Source organism: Lactuca saligna, chromosome 4, assembly GCF_052625555.1.
Source record: "Lactuca saligna cultivar CGN05327 chromosome 4, ASM5262555v1, whole genome shotgun sequence".
Classification (NCBI taxonomy): domain Eukaryota; kingdom Viridiplantae; phylum Streptophyta; class Magnoliopsida; order Asterales; family Asteraceae; genus Lactuca; species Lactuca saligna.
Window position 1 is genome coordinate 219,103,156 of NC_136420.1, and position 9,479 is coordinate 219,112,634.

The 9,479-nt window shown below is 42.9% G+C and overlaps 1 non-coding gene across 1 annotated transcript; it reads right to left on the reverse strand.

Moving 5' to 3' along the window:
• Positions 1–569: 569 nt before the first annotated feature.
• Positions 570–676, reverse strand: LOC145044425 (small nucleolar RNA R71). Its single transcript, XR_013681378.1, has one exon. It is a non-coding gene; the product is annotated as a small nucleolar RNA R71 (small nucleolar RNA).
• Between the last annotated feature and the right edge of the window lie 8,803 nt (positions 677–9,479).

Below are 9,479 nucleotides of genomic sequence, written 5' to 3' on the forward strand. Positions count from 1 at the left end.
AATTATTGAAGTCAGCTTTTTCTAGGAAGTCGGGAAAGAAGACAGGAGAGTCAAGTTCATCAGCGAGGCACAAGAGCAATCTTGAACATTTGGATCATACACCCATCCAAACCGAGTCCGAAAGCGATACCGAGCCGGAATTTGAAGAACACATGAGCGAACCCGAGAACGAGCTAAGGAACGAGATGGCAGTGATTGAAGAAATGTCCATGGGAGCTTACAAGAAGCGGATCCGAGAAGATGTGGGTCCCGGTTTAGTCCAACCCGCAATACCTGCCACTGCCACATTCGAGCTGAAGGGACACATATTGACTGCACTAAAGGACATCCCATTTTTTGGGAAAGATCATGAGGATGCTTTTAAGCATCTAGATGAAGTCAACGACATTGCGGATTACTTCAATGTCCCAAATGTCAACAGAAACACAGTCTTGTTTAGGATGCTTCCCATCACTTTCAAAGGAGCCGCTAAGGAGTGGTTAAAGGCACTCCCACCGGGTACAATCACCACTTGGGCTCAAATGCGTGAGCAATTCCTGGACCAGTTTAGCCCGCCATCCAAGATAGCCAAACTCAAGAAGGCAATAGCCTACTTTGAGCAACAGCCGGGGGAGTCACTATACGAAGCATGGGAGCGGTACAAGGGCTTGCTCAGAAATTGCCCTCAACATGACCTAAATGTGCAGCAAGAGATGTCAATCTTTTATGATGGGGTCAACGTGATGACAAGACAACTCCTTGATTCTCAAGGACCGTTGACAAAGAAAAATCCAAGGGAGGTCAAGGAGCTAGTTGAAGAATTCGCGAAGCACTCTCGCGAATACCACAACCCAAGGCAAGATGGAATCAAAGGCGGTGGAGGGGCCCAAACTGAAGAAATAGCAGGTGTCATGGCCATGCTGAATAATATGGATCGCATGATAACACAAATGGAGCAGTCGATACATGCCATAAGAGTGGGTTGCGAGAGATGCAGTGGTCCACACTTGACCAAGGACTGCAATGTAGATGAGTTTGGGAACATAAAAGCTCAAGTGTTCTACTCTAGCGGGGATAAGTTTGATGAGGACTGGAGGAAACCGAAGAAGGAGTGGCTGCCATATGAAGAGTACAAAAAGCAAAAAGAAGAAAAGTATAGGCAGACAGGTCGAGGCCTTTATCAAAAGGAGCAGCCACCAGCCGAGAAGAAACCCGACCTAGAGACCATTTTGATGATGTTTATGTAAGCTTCGGAAAAGAGACACGATGCCACTGATTCTGCCATTATGGAACAACAAACTCAGATAAAGAATCAGCAAGCCTCCATCCATAACCTTGAAGTACAATTTGGTCAACTAGCCACTTTAGATCATGAAAAATTGTCCCCGAAGAATCCCGAAGTAAAGACCTAATCTCACGTAATGGCCATCAATACTGAAGAAGATGCAATCTCTGAGTTCCTGGAGGCGTTGGAAGAAGAACCGCAGTAGACTAAGAAATCAAGGATCGAAAGTGGAGAAATTGCTGAACCAGGCTCGCCACGATGTGGCACTCCTCTGGCCACGACGTGGCGCATGGTTGATTAAACACCCTTTGAGCCCGTTCCAGCTTATCAGACACCTTTGCCATTTCCCACCCGAGCTGCACTTAGTCTACTGGAGAAGGAGCATTTAGAGTATGTAAAGCATGTGAAGGGAATACCAATTAATACCCCCTTTGTCGAGTCCTTATCCAAAGCTCCCGAGAACCAGAAATTACTGCAAGACTTGATAGACACTCGAAAGCAACTAAAGAAGCAGTCTACAGTGACTCTAAGTGAACAAACTTCAAAAGCTGTGTTGGGAGAAACACCAGAAAAGATGGGGGATCCTGGACGCCTCACTCTTCCATGTGAGTTTGGGAATAAAATGAAGGTTAATGCTTTAGCCGATTCTGGGGCGAACATTAATCTGATGCCTTTTTCATTTTATCAAAAATTGGAGATTCAGAAGATGAAGGCTACAAAAATGAAGATTCACATGGCGAATCCTTCGGTGACACAACCTCATGGCATCATCGAAGATATTTTGGTGAATATTGGAAAATTTGTTTTTCCAATAGACTTTGTAGTCTTGGACATGAAAGAAGATCCGGATGTTCCAATAATCCTTGGTCGTCCATTGCTTAACACTGTTGGAGCCCTTGTTGATATCCACGAGTCTAAGCTCACTTTGAGGGTTGGAGATGAACAAGAAGTATTTGGGATAAAAGATGACTTTCAAGAAGATAAAGAAGAGGTGTTCACAATTAACGAAGAGAATGAATTAGAAGAATTGGAAAAGCTTATGGAAGAAGAGATAAAGATAGTTCATCGAGTCAAAAGGACAAAACCGAGGGCATCTGTTCCATATTTGATTGAAGTCATAGCTTACAAGAGTTCGCCTTCTTGGGTGAGCAAAGAGGATGAGGAGATGACAAGTGATGAAGAGGAGGTCACTTCAAGAGTAACAAAGTCGGTGGTGAAAGAAGAGGAGCCTGTTATGGAGTGCAAGGAACAAACTAAGGGCGCAAAACGAAAGCTTGAAGAAGAGGGAAAAGCTAAAATGGAGAATTCAAAGAAGGCATATAAAGGGCGAGTTCAAGTTTACAAGAGGCGGTTCAAGGAACAAAAGATCTTAATGGTGGACTCTTCAGAAGATTCAACGTAGAAGGCACGGAGTCCAGCTCAAGACTCCAAGAAAAAGAAGCGCTTCTCGGGAGGTAACCCGAGTTTGGTTTGCATTTTCTTTTCTTTTTAGTTTTTAATTAGGAAAGATATCAACTCATCATCCAATAACTGATAATTAGTAAAGAATTAGCTGTGGGGAACTTTAAATAATGAATGAAATGCAAAGTAATTAGTTAATATGTGAGACTTTATTAAAATTTTGCATTTGGGCAGTTTCCACGACGTGGGCAGAGCCAGCCACGTCGTGGGTCAAATTGAAAACACGGGACCAGATGACAGATTTAAGGTCCACGACGTGGGCATAGCTAGCCACGTTGTGGCCTTTAAAAAGTAGGGGGGACCATTTCCTTAAAAACCCTTTGACCGATCATTCTCATTCCCCACTTGAAAATTGTCGCACGAACGGGAACAACAAAACCCCACAACCAATTTCTTAATCTATTTCAAATTTCCTTGCAAGATCTTGTCAATTTACTCTACTTGGTATGTATTCTACTCATTTTTTGTAGTTAGTTCTTCCAATTTCAAGTTTTCATGGTTAGGGTTTGTATGATTCACAAAATTGGTTGAATCTAGTGGTTGATTTTAGATTGCATGTCCTTTCAATGTCCATAGGAACAAACCCCAAGCACTAATTTTGGTAGAAATGGCATAAAAATGGACCGATCCTAGAACTGTGACCGACTGCGGTCCACGACGTGGCGTAGCCTGGCCACGTCGTGACTTCTGGCAGAACAACATAAATTGTTTTAATGTTTTGGATGTCTGCTGTTTTTGTTTGATTTTGTATGCAGAAATGGGACCACGATGAGCTGTTCCACAGGAGGAAAACCGGATAGATGTAGCGAGTATACATCCCTTATACCAGTTTCCTCAAAACATTCCCCGACCGTTGTTAACTACTTACAAGAATCGGCTAGGATGGCTGTACAATAGGGAGTTTGCGATAGCCCCAATTATCGATTGGGGATGGCTTGGTGGAGTGGGAATGGTTGCTGAGTTGACATGCTATTGGTCGAAAACATACGAAGGGGACCAATTTTCTTTCACTTGTCACGGGTGGAGGAATTTGTTCGCCATCCAATAACCTGTATACCGGGAATTATCGGTGGAGTTTTTCTCTACCGTATGCTTCGAGGAACGCACTATTGATTTTACCTACAACCAGGCACTTGTGTTTCATTTGGGTGGTGTGTATCGAGAGTGTAGTCTTCGGAAATTCGCTTGGCGTATGGGGCTTTATACCAAAGTGGAGACTCAATCTCCATTTTTCATACCGTTCTTGCTTGGCTGCATTCGGGCTTTATTCCTGTATACTCGTGACTCGAGTGAGTCACAAATTCGGAATCCGGTTTTCCGATTTTTACATCGCCTTATCACTTTTTCAATAAATCACAAGCATCATGGTGATAAAGTACCCATTCAGAATCTGTTTTATTTGTGGACTCTTATTACCCTAGGAGTTTGTTGTGATTTACCTTATATGTTGGCGAGGTTCATGGGGAAGAAAGCGGCCGATTCTAGGCCCGGGAGCCCGATTACTGGGGGGCATTTGGTTACTCGCCTTGCTAGGTCATATCATATTTTGACCCATGACTTTGTGAGGATTCTTACTCGATTCCCGGACACAGACTTGACCATTCAAGTCTTGGGTGTTATGCGGGCGGTGGTGAATATCGGGGGTCGTTTTGTTATACCGCTAATAGATGACGAGCAAGAGGAGGCGCAGCCAGGACAACAACCACCAGCCAGACCGCGGAATCGGAATGTGCGAGCTAGAGGTGAGGTCGAGAGAGAGCGTGCTGCTCCCCAGTATGTGCAGGGAGTGCCCACCGACCCTTTTCAGAGTCGGGTGGGAACGTATTTGGATAATCTACGGGGGCATGTCATTTACCATACCCAGCTTACTGAGGGTATTTATTCGCATTTGGGTGTGACCCGACCACCTTCTGTGCCACCACAGTATCCTTATTTTCCGACATGGGAGGAGCTATGGCGTCCGCAGAATGACGAGGCAGGGCCAAGTGGAGCACAAGATCAAGATGATGATTGATTTTATTTCTTTTTCTTTTCATTTTGTTTTGTTTTTGAGTAGTTTTTAGTTTTTTTTATGTTTGAATTTGGTGTGTAATGTAAAACTTTCTTAAACTATGATGTTACTTTTTTTTTCTTTTGGGTTGTTCCATTTTTTAGAATAGCATTGGAATTCTAAGGAGCATAGAAGGTTAACTTTCGAGTCGTGTTTGTCTAGTCAAGGAAGCGTAGAGTCATGAGTTAGAATCCACAATTCAAGATAAGTGTGGGGTACATTAGTAGTAGAGAGGTTACAGTTGGGAAATATATTCGCATAAAAGCATCATAAACCATTTAGCCATTGGTCAAGTTGCTAGAGTAAATGAAACAAACGAGGTGTTTTCTGTTGATGTCCAGTTTCCACGACGTGAAATTCTTACGCCACGTCGTGGCGCTCGTGCAATTTGAAGAAATTAAGCAGTTTGGTGTTCGCGCTTTGATTCCATATCATGACGTGGCCAGTTACCTGCCACGACGTGTCCCAGTTTATCATTGCCGACATTTTTACTTACAAACACCCAATTTGAAGAATTGAAATTTCGAGTTGTAACGACCGAAAAATACAACCAATTTAAAATTTTCAAAATAACCCGATTTTCATTAAATTGTTTACAAAAAGGTTTTCAATACAAATCATTTAGAGTATTCCCAGAATCACATTGCTACAAAATCATGAGGAGCGGTACGATCACGCCTTCGCCTTGCCACAGTCTCCTGAAGAACCTGAAAAACATTAAAGCACAACTGTAAGCCCGAAAGCTTAGTGAGATACCCCAAAAATACCAACCACGTATACACGCTTCCAGGCTGCGACCTTCCGGTCCAAAACATATTTCCTTCCGGCCCAAAACATATAAAACATACATAACATAACAGAACATAGAACAGCCATGCATCTCGGGTCTACTGTGTGACTGGTCCGCCGTATCGGGCCTTCATTCCATCGGATCCATCCACCAGGTCTAGTCATGTCCTTCGAGTCTACAGTGGGGTTGGTCCACCCGCATCGGGCCTTCAACCCACCTGGTCCACTCTCTGAGTCTACAGTGTGATTGGTCTGCCCGCATCGGGCCTTCAGTCGGCCTGGTCCACTCTCCGAGCCTCGACACGTCTGGTCCGCCCTCGTGGGGCCTACAGCCTATCCGGACCGCTCGTTGGGCCTTCGGAATAACCAGTCCGCCCTGGGTATCTTGGCCTACAGCACAAAGCAGGACCCGCCTCAACCCATCTCCAGTCCAAACAACCATGTGCAAAAAACATACAATCATATAACAGTCATAGTCAACAAACCGAGCAAGCAGATCACATAGCATATCATTACCCTAACTAGGTTGCCGACCTAACCGGTCACTAGCATAGCATCACTCTATATGTCGGGAAACTGACCTTAACAAGGTCTCCTAGCATGTACCATCCTAGCTACCAGGATGCAGACACATCAAACAATAACATAATAACCATATCCGAATCTCAATCCAATAAAGGGCCGACCCTTGGTGCCTTAGACCCTGTTGATATAGTGAGGATAACTCACCTCGAAACTGCCGTCTGAAAGGATAAGATCCTGCTGCTCCGAACTCTGACACGAACTCCTCCACTGAACATCAGAACATACAACTCAATGAATACCCTTAATTACCAAAATACCCCTGGAAGACAACTGGTCAACCTTGGACAAGTCAAAGTCAAACCCTGACTAACCCTACTCGCTGAGTCAACCCGATGACTCGCCGAGTCCTTATACTCAGAACTTCCCTCAATCAGTGACCTAACTCGCCGAGTCACCCTAAGACTCGTCGAGTCCAACAACTTTGAGTCCACTCGCACCCAACTCACCGAGTCATCCCTTAACTCACCGATTCATCGACTCAACCAGAAATATTGTGACTCTTCGACATGACTCGCCGAGTCCAAGAACAGACTCGCCGAGTCTAAGGCTATCTTCAACCTACTCGCCGAGTTTTTCTTCCAACTCGTTGAGTTCCAGGCCATCTTCAAGCAACTCGTCAAGTCCACCCATGTGACTCGTCGAGTACCACCGGTCTGAATCCATACAGAAGCATCTCAAGCCATGCAATTGATCCAAAACATAGATCCAACCCCCTACAATCCATCCATCACGTAAACTGGCAAACTTTACGTGAATCTAAAGAGATCTAGGCCTTATTCACCTTAGAACCAAGGTTTGGGACATGATAGCTCCATTAACAACACAAGATCAGGGGCTTTAATGCTCTTAAGATCTTCTCCACTCCAGATCTGAGGTAGAAACCTCGGATCCATCCTCCATACATCAAGATGCCACGCAACTAAGCTCCCCACACAACCCCAAAATGAGAAACTAGGAGAACACAGCCCAAGAAAGAAAGTATTACCTCCAAAGGATGCCTCAACAGCAATGAAACTCGAATCCAAGCAAAGCCCTCTGATCCAAGCCACTTCTCCTTCAAGATTTCTCCAACCAACACCTCTCCAAGATCTAATTTGCTCAACAATGGGGCTCTCCACGAAATAAGGGTTTCTGGGACTCAAGGGGGGAGTAGAGGAGGCTGTGGAGGGGCATAATGATCTTTATATAGGGCTCAACCCCGAAAATTAGGGTTTTCTCCACACAGCACCTACTCGCCGAGTCCATCTTTGGACTCGCCGAGTAGGCGACTTGATACGCGACCATAGTCGCGACCTGACTCGCCGAGTCTATCCATGGACTCGCCGAGTCACCCTCCGAAACTTACACTTTTAGCCCTTCAAGTCTGTTCTTGTGATTCCGGGATGTTACAATTCTGCCCCACTTAAATTAGGCTTCGTCCTCGAAGTCTACGGCATCTTATCTTCAAATTTCTTCCCACGACGCGCCACCTGACCTTGACCGAACCAAGTCCCTCAAGGTACAACCATAGAAACCAGAAGCTCACTTTCTCCTTCCATACGGTGTCCCTGTTGGATAAGGTGTCTAAGTCCATAACTATTTCTGGTATGTACTTGACCCGACCCGGCATGGTCCATTTGGGTTGCATGGCACCATGCAATTGGATAGACTAAATGAGAGAAATAACACTTGGAGATTATTAATATATTATAATTTCTAATATATTAATAATATTATTTGATCAAGAATTAATTTAGAATTAATTATGTGATCAAAAAGATAACTAATTAAGTATATGGGTTGATTATGTAAATCATCCATATCTTGTATAGTGGGCTAAGAGGCTCCATGGATTATCAAGTTGGGTTCCACCCATAGGATGCTCCATGGATGCTCCATGGTAGTTACAAACCCATGGGTCATGGAAATGAAGAGTCATGACACATTAGGGTTTAACCCTAGATGTGTCAACACTATATAAGAAACATAATCTCCACCAAAAACGGTTGCAACAAAGAAACAAGAGGGCTTGGCCGATTTTGAGAAGTGTGTGTTCTCCCATAAGTTCTTCCAAGAGCATTTGGTGTTGGGTGAAGCATTTGAGGCATCACACTTGGGGTCCTAGGCTCACAAGGTTTCAAGGAACACAAACAACAACAAGGTAAGTTATTCTATCTATACTTTAAGTTTAAAGTGTTCCCCATGTATGCTAGATAGGAATATAACCTTGGAATTCAACTTTGCATGATTATTAGACAAACATAGATCCAAGGTTATTAGGGTTGCATGTACACTTAGGAAGTGTTAGAATGCTCAAAACCCATCAGTGGTATTAGAGCCTAGGCTTGTTTGCTCTTATTTGTGCTTAAAAGTTGAAAGAAATCGGAAATCTTGCTGTCTGCGAATGGACTCGTCGAGTCTATAGGGGGGACTCGTCGAGTTCATGTGCATCTTCAACCAACTCGGCGAGTCAAGTTCATGCACTCGGCGAGTAGGGTCGATTGACTGCAGAATTTCGATTTAGTTGCTAGAAATGAATTATAAACATTACCCTAAACGTTTTTGGTACTTGAAAAACTTGTTTTAGATGGTGTAATGCCTTTGATAATTCATTTACAACAACTAGTTATCAAAATTACAAAGTTTTAAGTGTAATTTTTGATATATGAATGTGTTCATATTCATGTTCTTGTTCTTATGATGTTTTAGATGATCATAGGAATTATTTGTAACCTATGTGGTAGTTTAATTCTTGATCATAATGTGTTTTAATGGAGTCCATAACTTGTCCTCAAGTTATGGAAAACCAAGAGTCACACTTGAATTAAAACCATTAAAACAAACACAAGAGTTATAAAAATGAAGAGTCTTCATTTTATTACTCTATTAAACTCAAAAGTTACAAGAAATGAAAAGTTTTGAAAGTTACAAAACTTGCCCTCAAGTTTTGGAACAAGTAAAGTTAAGTTAAAACTTTAAGTTCCAACCCCTAGAATTTTAAAAGTTAAAATTCAACCCTTATACTTATATTATGATGATTTAATAATTATATGTATATGTATAAGAATAAAGTCGTCTTACCGCTAGTACGCCTCATTCACGAAGCCGGTCTATAAGGTCGGTATAATGTTGTTGCCTATAAAATGGTGACTTAATGGGTGTCTACTCTCACCCACCGCTTGCTTGACTGGTGGAGGGTCGTTAGCCGAACGGGTAAGACAAGGACTTATAAACTCTCATTCAAAGTATGATGAATATTATAAAGTAACTAAATTTTTATTAAATTCCCAATCTTAGTTACTTTAGGAAAATGTGAATAAGGTGCTAATCCATGAAATTACACTTTACACT